At 32.7% G+C, this 14319-nt stretch overlaps 1 long non-coding RNA gene across 1 annotated transcript; it reads left to right on the top strand.

Moving 5' to 3' along the window:
- The first annotated feature begins 313 nt into the window (after positions 1 to 313).
- On the top strand, positions 314 to 1690 carry LOC141614983 (uncharacterized). Its single transcript, XR_012529523.1, has 2 exons — positions 314 to 677; positions 1394 to 1690. It is a non-coding gene; the product is annotated as an uncharacterized LOC141614983 (long non-coding RNA).
- The last annotated feature ends 12629 nt before the right edge of the window (positions 1691 to 14319 follow it).

The raw sequence follows: 14319 nt of genomic DNA, 5'->3' as shown, positions 1-14319 counted from the left end.
TAAATTAGATATTGATTAAGTGGGGGTTAGTAATTGATTAGGTTGAGTAGAGAGATAGAGTGTTAATTAGGCTAATAATTACCACTTTTACCTTTTAATCTCAACGACCCATCTTCCTCATCCAATGGTTTGGACGAGGACTTATGGACTCACACTTGAAGGGTGGACTCAAGTGATCCCACTACTATATATATATATATATATATATATATATATATATATATATATATATATATATATATATATATATATATATATATATATATATATATATATATATATATAGGTTCGGGATCGGTGCGAACTGTACGAACTAATATATACCACTAGATTTGAGTAATCAACGATCAGGCCAACATTAAAAAAACCAACCCACCTGTGACATTAGTCTTTTCTATTTTCTTTCATCCCCTTCCACCACCGACTACCCCTCCTCCCCAGACCACCACCCTCCGACGGTGACCTACTCGACGGGACTTCGACGCCGATCACTCATACACCGATCACTCAAACCCAACTTCGACGCCAACGGTCTTGTTTTTCCTCTTCTCCATCTGTTTTTAATGTCTCTTCGTTTTATCATTCACGCATCGCCTTTGCTCCGGCGACCAATTCCTTTCTCCGACGACTCATTCCAGCATACTATCGCCGAATTTTCATTGCATCTCCCTTCTCCGGTGAGTTAGTTCTTTTCAACTTCTAAAAACTAGTGATTTTAATTATAGATCTGCTAAAAAAGGTGGAAATTCAAAAAAAGGTTGTAAAAATGGCCTAGTCGGAACATTTTGTCTCGGGAAATGTCCGATTCAGTAGCCTATTGTGGGGATATTAGTGTTAAACGGAAACATTCTTTATGTAATTGTTAGAAAATGGTATGTATATGTGAGTATGTCTGATGTCCGGACACTCATTGGCAATTGATAATGATTGTAAATTTGTAATTATAAAATTGGTTGTAGGTTGATGAGTGATAACTTTGTTATTGATGACAAAGTTTCAGATGTTTTGTTTTATACGCCATTTTGTCATGCATCAGTTGTGGGGTTGAATATTTGATATGCAATTGGATTCCATGTATTTTGTGGAACATTCATATGCTAAGCAGAGGCTATATGAAGTATATTGTTGACTAATTAGTCTGTTTGGCTTTCATGGGTGAGAATGGGAGCGAGCATAAACTGTGAATGTTTTGATCCGTGTTATATAGCAAAAATAGGATCAGCTGTTTAGATAATGACGGGTTTAGAACCCATGTCACGATTATTTTACTAAATGACCGACATTGACGGAATGGGATGGTCAGCGCGGTCTCTGAAATTAATGTGTATTTTTTTAATGTAGTGCTGCAGTTGTTTATACACCTTCCCGTTTTCTCTTTTTTCTGTTTTTGCAGGGATATATTGATTTCAGCCGCTTCGATGGATTCAACAACTTTGTTACGGGTTCCGAACAAGTTAATTAAACTGACTATGAATTAGTATAAATTGACTTGTATGTCAATTTTCACATTGTAGTTTTCATTTTGAACAAATCAGAGAAATGGGTTTGCTAGAGCTATATTATTATTGCTAGCTACATTGCTTATATCAGCTTTCTTCGATGCTAGTTCTCATTCCCCTGTATATTGCTAGCTACATTGTATCAGCTTTCTTCAATGTCGGAATGAAGGCGGCCAAGATTAGTGTGGAAATGTTACGACCGTATACCCATTTGGCACCAATAAAAATTGTGCCATGGGAGACGATTATATCATTAGCTGCCATAGGAATGTGACGATTATAAATTGTGAACACCCTAAAAATCTAACAAACCCCGAGCTCGGATAAATTATTCAATTCCCTCTAATCATGTGTTTAGAGCATATCCTTTTATTCGTTTAAAAGGTATGTTAATAGAAAAAAAAAACAAATAATTACAAACTTGAAATCATTGATACTAATTGGGTATTAGGGTGTAACCAAATTATTGGGATAATAAAAATATAACATAGTCTATCACCATTTTGAGATATGTATCTAATAATTTATAAAACTGTATTTAACGAACTAAAAGTATGTATCTAATAACCGAAAGAAGTGTATCTAGCTAGATAAAGGTATGTATCTAGTAACTTAAAGGAGTGTATCTAGAACGCTAAAGGTTTGTTTCTAACAAATTAAGAGTGTAAAGTGTGTATCTAGTAACTTAAAGAAGTGTATCTATCTAGTTAAAGGTATGTATCTAGTAGCTTAAAATGAGTGTATCGAGCTAGTTAAAGAGGCGTGTATCTAGAAACTTAAAAGTAGTGTACCTATCTTGTTTAAAGTATGTATCTAGCAACTTAAAGTAGTGTATTTAAGTCAGAGAACTTAAAAAAGAAGTGTATCTACACAGATATGTGTATCTAGCAAGGTAAATAAGTGTATCTAGCAAGGTAAATAAGTGTATCTAGCAAGGTAAAAGAGTGTATCTAGCTTGTTTGAGATGCGTATCTAGCAACATAAATGAGTGTATCTAACAAGGTAAAAAAGTGTATCTAACTTGCTAGATATGTGTATCTAGCAACTTAAAGAAATGTATCTAATAATTTAAAATAACGTATCTAGCACCTTAAAGGTGTGTATCTAATAAGTTAAAGAAACGTATCTAGCATCATAAAGAAATGTATCTACTAAATTAAAAGAGTGTATCTAGCAATTAAAAGAAATGTATCGATTAACTTAAAGGAGTGTATCTAGTAACTTAAAGAAATGTATCTAGTAATTTAAAAGAACGTATCTAGCACCTTAAAGGTGTGTATCTACTAAGTTAAAGAAGCGTATCTAGCATCATAAAGAAATGTATCTAGTAACTTAAAGGAGTGCATCTATCAACTTAAAGAAATGTATCTAGTAATTTAAAGGAGCGTATCTAGCACCTTAAAGGTATGTATCTAGTAAGTTAAAAAAGTGTATCTAGCATCATAAAGATATGTATCTAGTAACTTAAAGGAGTGTATCTAGCACCTTAAAGGTATGTATCTAGTAATTTAAAAGAACGTATCTAGAAACTTAAAAGCCTCAAAACCGTCGAAACTAAACTTACACTTATTCAACACAAACTCGATATATAAATACCCGTGCAACAAAGCATCAAAACATTGCCGATACATCCTAATTTCATCACGGACATGAATACGTATTTCGTAATCGATTCATTTACAAAATAATTGTCATTTTCCCGTTGACTTTCCTAATGTCGCATATAATTCACTATTTTAGTTCCCAGTTCCCATAGTAGGTAAAGGGATTAAACGAGGGGGCCGGGTATATTAAAGCGGGGCGGGAAAGAGTTTAGGGTTGGATTAGGCGGTCCTCTAATCTTGTAAATCACCTAATAGGCAAAGGGATTAAACAAGGTAAATGAGTGTATATAGCATGATAAATGTCCTAAAGTAGGACGATTATACACTCTCAAGTCTCTAAGTCTCACCTACAACTTCGGAAGCACCCGATAATCTTTTTATTTTGTACGTTTTCTCTTAATTTTATCTATCAATTAAATAATTTGATAAAATGTGATGAAACCCGAGATATGATTTGTCACTTTGTTCGATATATTTTGCATTCTAGAAATATTCATTATTTGCCTTTTGTGACAATAAAATCCACCAAACTTGTGATTTTTTGTAACGTTGATCCGTCTTATTATGTGATTTTATCAACTCTACTTGTTTTTTTAGTCCTACACTGTAATTGCTCTATTCCAATTAATTTTGTTTTCTTTTGCGCCTTTACACTAATGTCTCCCCATGTTTAATCAACAATATTGCTCACAACACTTCAAATTTGTAACCAATTTAGGTGATTGATACTTGATTCATGAAATCTTGCTTCACATGAGTACAATAAGTTGTTTAATCTGAACTAGAAGCTGATAAGAGTATTACAAAAAAAAATAGAACCACAACCTAGTTACACTGCTACATTCTTCTCAATCCAAAACTGAATTAGTCAACCAAATTAAACAATCCTTGACAATTTGTACTTGCGAGCTGCAAATAAGCTGCTCCAATTGATGATAATGGGCAACTTAAAACTACATCGGCGACATCACCGGTGACATAATCGGCCACCTCAGACAGCGACAGACATCACCTGTTACCCCCTATACACCACGACAAACATCTCCAAGACCACAGGCAGGCTACTCGACCCAACGCAAACCACCAAAACTCCGACTTCCACCTCAGACAGACCTACCACGAGTCACGAGCATGAACTGTACAAACTAACACGATACCCATTTTACTTCCTCAGATACATATGGTATTAGTACAAGATACACATGGTATTACAACCAGATACATTTGTATCCGGTAGTAATACCGTGTGTATCCGGCAGTAATATCGTGTGTATCCGTCCTCTAGGATGATGAACACGGTAATTTTAGGCTAACTAATACTCATGAAGATTATTTTCAAAACAATAAATAACAGAAGCTCAAAGTTAAACCACAAATTAAATGCATACGACTTTGAAATCACTCTGATTTACAGCTAGCCTCAAGCAAACAATTATGACGGTCATGGTTAAACAGTAAAATTTGGTCATGCAGAAAGCAACCATTCTTATATCAAATAAACAAGTCTGCAAAAATACACCATCAACCGAACACGACCGAGTGATCGCATATGTAGTTGATACTGGCCGCCGAACACGACCGAGTTACCAATATTTTGAACTTTATTGTGACTGCATATGTAGTTGATACTGGCCACATTCATACCAAAACGGCCGAGATCAGTTCACGATAGCCAATTTCGAGATCAATTCTGCAAAATACACCATCAAAGCACCGTGTAAAGAGTTCGCCACCGTTATCCACGATCAGAATCATCACAACAATCCTGAGCTGGACACCATCACCCTATAACAAACTCCATCGCAACCAATAATCGACCACTAGAAATCGCACCCCGTCTCGCCTTTAGACTCGCACAAGAACAACTTTGCTCATCTGTTGTCTCTTCCCTCATCGGAGCGCCGTCGTCCAGAACCATATCAAGAACTGAATGCCAGATCTGCAATCACTGATTTTCTCTTTAAATTCGACATTTGAGTTGTAGATCCACAAAAGTCGAACTAAAATTTCAAAAACTTAACACCACCGGCGAACTAATCAGGAAGTTCAGTGCCAGAAAAGTCCGAAAACGTACGTTTTGTAGTCGGAAATAGGAAAAACGAAAGGGGCGGTAGTTCGGGGACGTAATCGTTGGAGAAGGGAATTATAGGAAAGGATATGTGGCGCTGGTGATTCTGTCGGTGCGTCGGCGACGTTGCCGTCGTGATGTAGTTAGGCCGTCGGCATTAGGAGTGCGAGTGGTGGCGTTGAGATATGAGAGAGAGGGGAAGGCACGGGGTAATGATTTTGTGTGTGTATATTTGAGATGAAATCTGGGCCTTTTATTATTCTAATCTAGCGGTTGTTAAGGAGTTCGTACAGTTCGCACCGAACTATAGGTTCGTACGAAATCCTATTTCTATATATATATATATATATATATAGTAATAAGATCATCTAAGTCCACCTCTTACATTTGAGTCCATAAGTCTCATTGTGAGCCTTTGGATCTTGGAAATGGAGGGCTTAGATGAGAACAAAAAAATTAAGGTTAATGCTCTAATTTGTCCATCTTCCTCTAATTTTCTCATTAACTACATTAATCCTCCTCATCTTTGATTCACCAACTCATTATCACATCTCCTCATTCTCTCTCTATATCTCACTTCTCCATATTCTCTAAAAAAAAAAAACCAAGAAAAAAAAAACCCAAAAAACCAAACCAATAAAAAACCCAAAAAATCCAAATAAATCATTTACTCATCTTTTCCTCATTCACCATCCACCATCCACCTACCACCACCAACCGGAAACCACCACAATCGCCAACCGTCACCGCCGCCGCCACCACCACCACCACCGTCGGCCGCCGCCCCAAAGTCATTTTTTTTTTTTAAACTTGATGTTTGGGTGTTCTTTTTATTTATTTTTTGTTGTTTTTTTTACCCTTATATCTTCTTGCTATATAATATTGTTTTAAATTTGTGAGTTTTTTTTAATTTTAATCTTAGATCTATTAAAATAGATCAATTTTCATTGACCCGTTTTTTTTTTCATTTCCGTTTTGTTTTTTTTTTTTTCAATTTTGATGTTTTGGTATTTTTTTTTTTCGGTTTTTGGCATTCTTACAAATTATAGTGTGATTTTAGTACTAAATCAATTACTTATGAAATCTCATTTTTTACTTTTTTTTCTTGTTGATATCATTTTGTTAATATCCGTCTTGTTATATATATTTGCCAAATTTCGTATTTAAAATTTTGTCTTGGTATTGTGTGATTTAGGGTCTATTAAACTTAGTTGTTCGGTTAAAATTACACTTTTTCAGTTAAAATTACACTTTTGTCCGTTAAAATTACACTTTTTTCCGTTAAAATTACACTTTTTTTGGGTTAAAATCACAGTTTTTTCCTTGTTAAAAATACACTTTTTTCCGTTAAAATTACACTTTTTTGTGTTAAAATTACACTTTTTTTTCCGGTTAAAATTTTAGTACTAAGTCTATTAGTTATGAAATCTCATTTTTTACTTTTTTCTTGTTGATATCACTTTGTTAATATCCGTCTTGTTATATATATTTGCCAAATTTCGTATTTAAATTTTTGTCTTGGTATTGTGTGATTTAGGATCTATTAAACTTACTTGTTCGGTTAAAATTACACTTTTTCGGTTAAAATTACACTTTTGTCCGTTAAAATTACACTTCAGTCCATTAGTCAGTCCAAATAGTGCAAATTAGTTGAAATTAGTTAGTCCAAATTAATGTAACTTTAGTCCAAGAGTATAACTTTAGTCATTGGGAGGATAACCTTTAACATGAAAAAGTGTAATTTTAACCAACAAAAGTGTAATTTTAACAGGAAAAAGTGTAATTTTAACGAAAAAAGTGTAATTTTAACGAAAAAAAGTGTAATTTTAACAGAAAAAAGATGTAATTTTAACGGAAAAAAGTGTAATTTTAACAGGAAAAAGTGTAATTTTAACAGGAAAAAGTGTAATTTTAACAGGAAAAAAGTGTAATTTTAACAGGAAAAAAGTGTAATTTTAACGAAAAAAAGTGTAATTTTAATAAAAAAAGGTGTAATTTTAACGAAAAAAAGTGTAATTTTAACAGAAAAAAGTGTAATTTTAACAGAAAAAAGTGTAACTTTAATGACGATAAGTGTAATTTTAACACAAAAAAAGTGTAACTTTAATGTTTGAAGGGTGTGCAATTTTTTTTTAAAACACAAGATCTTTAATGACGATAAGTGTAATTTTTTTTTTAAAAGTGTAATTGTGACAAGAAAAAGTGTAATTCCAACAAGAAAAAGTGTAATTTTAACAGGAAAAAGTGTAATTGTAGTAAGAAAAAGTGTAATTCCAACAAGAAAAAGTGTAATTGTAATAGAAAAAGTGTAATTTTAACAGGAAAAAGTTTAAAATGCCCTAAAAAAAACCAAACTTTAAAAAAAGAAATATAAAAAAACAGAAATTCAAAAATGCAGAAAAAAAACGAAAATATCATACGAAAATATGAACCAGATTTGAAAAAAACCATGAAACCAAAATATGAACCAAATCTGAAAAACTATGAACAAAATTAAAAATAAATTATACTATCCTCACCATCTTCCTCCAACAAAATAAATTACCAACAAAATTAAAAATTACCAACAAAATTAAAAATAAACAAAATAAATGGGATCTAACAATCACAAAGAAACAAAATTAAAAACAAAACTGAAAAAAAAAATCGAAACTGAAAAAAAAAATTAAAAAAAAAAACCGAATCTGAGATTTAAAAAAAAAATGAATCTGAAAAGGGAAGAAAGGAAGGAAAAATAAAAAAGAAAAAAAAAACAAGAAAACAAAAGACAACAACGACATTCAACAACACTACCACCCAATATCTTCAACATATCCTAACAAAAAATCACCACCATTTTCGAAAACAACCAACAAGACCAAAATTAGAAGAAAAAAAAATCTGAAATTAATGAAATGTGGTGGGTAGATGAAGATGATTAAAAATTAAAAATTACCAACAAAAATTAAAAATTACCAACAAAATTAAAAACAAACAAAATAAATGGGATCTAACAATCACAAAGAAACAAAATTAAAAACAAAACTGAAAAAAAAAATCGAAACTGAAAAAAAAAAAAACGGCTGGTCGTGAGGTCAGTGGCGGGTGGCTGGTGGTTCAGTGGCTGGAGGTCAGTGTCGGTATTGGTGGTGGTTCAGTGGCGGTATTGGTTGATGGTGGGTGTCGGGTTTGTTTTGATTTTGTTTGGGTTTTATTTTGATTTTGTTTGGGTTTTTTTTGTTTGGGTTTTTTTTTTGGTTTTGTTATTGAGAAAGAATGAGAGGAAATGAAATGTATGAAATTGAATGATTAGTGAGGGGAAGAGGGAGTGGGTAAAAAGAGAGGATTAGAATTAGGAGGTGTTTAGGAATGATTAGGGAGGGAAATTAGATAGATTTATTCCTAGCCCTCCATTGAGATACAATCTCCTCCCTCCATCTCCTTCATCCAAAGGCCCATATGAAGACTTAGGGACTCAAAAGATACGAAGGACTTAGGAGAACTTGACACTATATATATATATATATATATAACTGGGTTGTAAGATCCGTCATGTTTATTCCCGCAATGGATGAATAAAATGGCTTGCTTTTCTTGCAAAAAAAAAAAAAAAAAAAAAAAAAACAGAGTTGAAGCGTTTTGGATGCGCCACGTTTCAACCCAGCCTTAGATACTAGTATTAATTATAGATGAACATTAAATATAAACATAATAAATTCTACATAAATATCATCAAAGTATTAATTCGAGCTTAATAAATGTATTACAAAATTACATATGACAATTACGGTGATTTGATTTTAAATTTATATAAAAAAATTGATAAAAATTCTAAAATGTAAATCGTTACCTTTATTGCAAAAAATGCTTTAAAATGAGTATACTTTCCATTATATTTATTGAAATATTTTTATATGTATAGATGATTAAAATATTTTTATATATTTTTATACCATCCACTTTGCAAACAACAAAAATTGGCAAACTTGATGTTTGTTGATGATATCTTACTATTTAGTAGAGGGGATGCTAAGTCTATGATGCTGCTACTTAAATTATTTTTCTACTTTTTCCAAAGCCACTGGTTTGAAGGTTAGTGCATCTAAATCTAATGCTTACTTCAAGGGTGTACCAGAGCAAAATAAGCAGGATATCCTAAGAGTTTCAGGGTTTGCAGAAGGTGTGTTGCCTTTCAAATACTTGGGTATGCCTGTACAAACTACCAGACTGAAAAAACAAGACTGTGAGTGTCTGGTGGAGAAGATATGTAGCAGAATCCCCAGTTATGGAGCCAGGAAATTCTCCTATACTGGGAGACTAGTATTGGTGAGGGCTGTTCTTTCTTCTTTGCATTCATACTGGGCTTCCATGTTCATCCTACCTAAGGGAATCATCAATAACATTGAGGCTACTTGCAGAAATTTCCTTTGGGATAATAGTGCAGATTACAGAAGAGTGTTGGAGTATGTGTCCTCGACAATAATGTGATCACATGTTTAAATCTCATATTAACAATACTAAAGGGAAAATAACATTTTATTGTCAACTGATCCACATTAATCGGTAATGATTGGCTGACTAGAGTTTGACATTACTGTCGTATGACGGTGGTGATCAGTTGATCCCTTAAGGTCATACCTCTAGGAAAACATTCTTAATTGACTAATTAATTAATTGTATGACGATACAACTTAATTAATTCCTTAAATATGAACGAATGGTTTTGTGAGTTATAATACGTATCTTATTGTAATTCGATTAAATAAGATTCGTACTAAGTAATTAAATTGTTTTATTACTTAGGTTATTATTGTTTATGAAACAATTGATGAAAGAATGAATTGGTTATTATAAATACAAGTAGTTGTGATTTATAATTCTATGACCCATTTTAAGTAATTGTAATTGTGAATTACTAGTTAATTTTCGTATGTGATTTATTTCATTTATATAATGATTTTTAATTTGTTAAAAATGCATTATTTAAATGACATGTCTAGTAACATGTCCCATTTGTCACACAATACAAATTAACAAATTAACAAAGTTAAAATGGATCCATTTTACACAATTGAACCGTGTAAATGGAAGGGATGGGAGGATTTTGTGCTTTAATTATTCTAATTAGTGGGTAGCATGATGATTACCTAGTAATCATAACCATGCATACCTACAATCTTGAGAAGAGAAAAATAAAAAGCATTGGGCACTCTTCCCTTGGGCAAAAACAGGTGCACTCCCCTCTTATACACTCAAGTAGTGTATTTCCTACTACTCTCTAATTCATTCTTATCATCTCATTTTCTAGAGTACAAGATATAATTCTCTCTAAGATAGTAAAAAATTCTTATGAAGAAAACTCACATAATCAAAATATTATTATTACTAGTGGTAGTAACTAAAATAAGATTAAGTCTTATTAAGGTAGTCTTATACTAATTCTAGTATCTAATTAGTATTAGATTTTAAGAAGGATTTCCTTGGTACAATCCTTGAAGAGTAGATCTTGCAATTAGATCTAAGGTTTTGGGGCATTTGGATTATTCTTAAGAAGACTAACTTGGTAGGAGACCAATTTAGTATAAACCAAATTTCGGCCCTCCATGTAAGAAAGACCAAATTTATTCTCTTTTATTTAAATTGTTATGCATGCATAAGTTCCTTTAAGTTTTATGACTAAACTTATAAACACTTAGATACTAGAGGAGTCTAATAAGAGATATACGAATCTTTCAATTGGTATCAGAGCAAGAGTTGTTGCATGCATAATCGGTTTTGTTTTTCCGAGTTAATATGTTAACGTATAAAACTTAAAAATTTGTGATTTATGAAGATAAATGCCACGAAAATTTTGCATGTTAAACCTTCCGGTCCTAAATTGATTTTAGCTCATTTTGATGATTTATGGTAATTTATTGCTCTTTAAAATGATTATTAGTATTTTTATTATATTTTATTGAGTAAAATGACAATTAAAATGCTAAAAATAGTTAAACTATGATTCTGACCTTAAAATTTTTACACGACCTCATGCATATTTTTCAAGTTGTATGTAAAATTTCATATAAAATGGTTTTATATAGCATGATTTATGATTTTTACATGTTAAAAGTCGATTAAATAGAGGTATTTATGTTAAAAATGGTTAGACTTTGTTCCTGCCCATAAAAATTTAGTACGTTATCACATGCAATATTTACACACTGTATGTAAATTTTTAGATCAAATTATTTAATTTTGCATGATTTATGATTTTTAGATGTAAAAATCGAATAAATAGTGACTATTTTGGCAAAAAATAGCTAAAATAAATTTTATGGCATGAAAATTTTTCCCAATGTTGTATATATGATATGAACTTCAGATCTAAAGTTGCATGTTATTTTTTCGTATGATTCTAATGGTTATTAATTTTTATGGGATATAAATTGATAAATAGCAACTTTAATAGTCATTAAAATAAAAATTCGACTTTTGGGCTTAAAATTTGTCATTTCCAGGTTCTAGAAACTTGTTAAAAATATTCAAAATTTTAATTTTCATTTATTGCATAATTTTATGTTTAATATGGAATTAAAGGGTTAAAATCATGTTTTATACGATTTATTTGTGAAATAAATTAAAATAATTTAGAGGGCAAATTTTATTAAAATTTTGGGATGTTGGGAATTTTCCAGAATATACAAATTTATGTTTTCGAATTTTTATGACTTTTTGGGAATTATTTCCTTATTATTATGAATAATAGTGATTAAAGAGCAATTGAATAATATCAAGTTGAATTATTGCCAAATGTTTAGTGAAGACTAAATTTTGAGTCCTAAGAGGTTAGGGTAATTAACTTGGACATAGATGTGATTTATGTAATATTTTGTGATTTTAATAGGTTAATTGTCACAATAATCCATAAAACCGGACCATATATACGATATTAGCTTAAATAGGGCGATTTGACACATAACATGGCATGTTTTATACATATATTAATGCTGCATTTTTAGTATGATTGTCATATTTTATTTTATGTAATTTTGAATTATGTAATTTATAATTAATATGGCCTTAATTTAATTGGTATTTCCCGAAATGAATGGGGATATCAATTCGGTTATAATTAATGTGATCTCGTATCACTTTTATTTTATTTAGTTTTATTTTATTTTATATTGTATAAAGTATAATATCTATGTAATTTATTTATTCCGGAGTTCCTTGAAGACGGTGCCATTCAAGAAGGCGGTCCAACAAAGACGGTGTTGCCTTGGAGTGCATGCCAAATGAAGTTCAAGGGACCAAAGGAGTTGGTTTCCGAATTTGTAAATAGTTTATTTGATTTACTATTTTAGGAAGGCTATACTAGGATTTTATTTTTATGCTTTGCATTTGTTTTATATGTTTGCATGCATTCCCAAATCGCCATAACTACACATGCATTTTATTTTATCGAGTCATCGGCCGTGTCAATTATAATTATCGTAGTTCACCGCTTTAGTTCACTTAAAACGAGATAGATAATAAATTGACAAGAACTCTCACTAATAATAATTGAGAATTAGCCTTACCAAATAGTAGAAACCATGAATCCCAATTTCATAAGGAAGTAGGCTCGGCTCACCGGGGTGCTAAACTTGTTACGTTGGGTAATAAAATGTTGTTACATCGAAATTTGGATTGAGCTCAACGGAAGTATTCGTGACCGTAGTCGCATGTGTTCCGGGCTAAAGATAAATATTAGAGTAATTTTATCGACCGAGAGTTCTAGAAGTAGAATCGATTAAAGAGTTAATCCACCGAGTTATATTGATAAGGGATGAATCGGCTCACCGTGCCGGAGTTAATATGAATTTGGATCTCGGGATCATTTATAATAGTTGGGTAGAGGTCACTATATAAATGCTTAAAACTTGTTTAAAATATTTACAAGTATTATTAAAACAATAGATGTGTATTAATTCCTTCACTTTTATTTTGTAGTCATATTTGTTTTCTCAATTGCAATGGCAACTCCAAATTCAAACGCAACCACTAGCTCGAACACTCTCACCAATGTTTCATGGCTCCGATCCTTCATGGATCGTTGTAAATTAGAAAAGAATGTGTCCAATTTCGCCGATTGGGACGCAGAACTTCGCTTGGCCGCGGAGGGTGACGATAAGATTCGTTACCTTGGCCTCTCTCGCCGCACCTACCGCTAGGTCTACTCCCGCCGCTAGGCAAGCCTATGAGACTTACCAAAAGGAGCCGGCAGCGATCAAAAATGTGTTGATCTTCTCAATGGAGGCCGAACTCCAAAGGAGTGCTATAAAGATTAGCACCGCCTATGAGATCTTAACGAAGCTTGTGACCATGTTTTCACAAGCTCCAAGGATCATTCAATATGAAGCGGCATCCGCATTCTTCGATCTCAACATTAAGGAGGGCAAAAAAGTCAATCCTCATGTTGATGTGAATCGTAAGTGGAAGTCTTAACTTGTACTAGCAAATAGACGAAGGATCCGAATGCACTAGGTGCAACCCGATCAATCCGTATATTCGTAGCGAGATTTGAATGAAAAGGAAGGGATATTTGTCGTAGCTAGACCTATAGCTACGCCAATGGGTGAATTGTTTGATACTCGTCAAACAATCCGACTTAAACTTAGGATCACGTCCCTCGTTCAAGCAAGGTGCGAAATCGCGTTTCGACCTCTTAAGCCAAACTACTCGTGTAACAACAGAAGAAGACAAGACAAGTTTTAGAGAATACTCTCAAGTTTTTTACTTCAAATTGGATGCTTAACAAATGAGGACTACAAGCCTTATATAGGCTGAAATCCTTGATGCCCAAGGCTAGTCTTTAATGCCTTGTTGTGAATTCTAGGCTATGTGGAAGAACTAGGCAAGACTAAACCAAAAACTAGGTAAGACCTTTGTAAAAACTAGGCTATGACAAAAACTAGGTGAGCTTATTCAATGCATTTGATCTAGCCCATTTTCGAGGTTCATCCTTGCTCCACACGGTTCTACCCGTCCCATTGGCGGGTGATCATGCACTTTCCTCGACTCTTATTCGAACCGATCCATGCTTGGTGACTCGGGTTATCTTGGTCGCTTGTTTCGAGAATTATTTCATCAAGATGATTCGTATTCACATCAATTCCTCCCCCTTTCAAAGGAATTGTCCTCAATT

Source organism: Silene latifolia, chromosome 11, assembly GCF_048544455.1.
Source record: "Silene latifolia isolate original U9 population chromosome 11, ASM4854445v1, whole genome shotgun sequence".
NCBI classification, from domain to species: domain Eukaryota; kingdom Viridiplantae; phylum Streptophyta; class Magnoliopsida; order Caryophyllales; family Caryophyllaceae; genus Silene; species Silene latifolia.
Note: the sequence above shows the minus strand (reverse complement) of the source record. Positions and strands in the feature narration are given on the sequence as shown.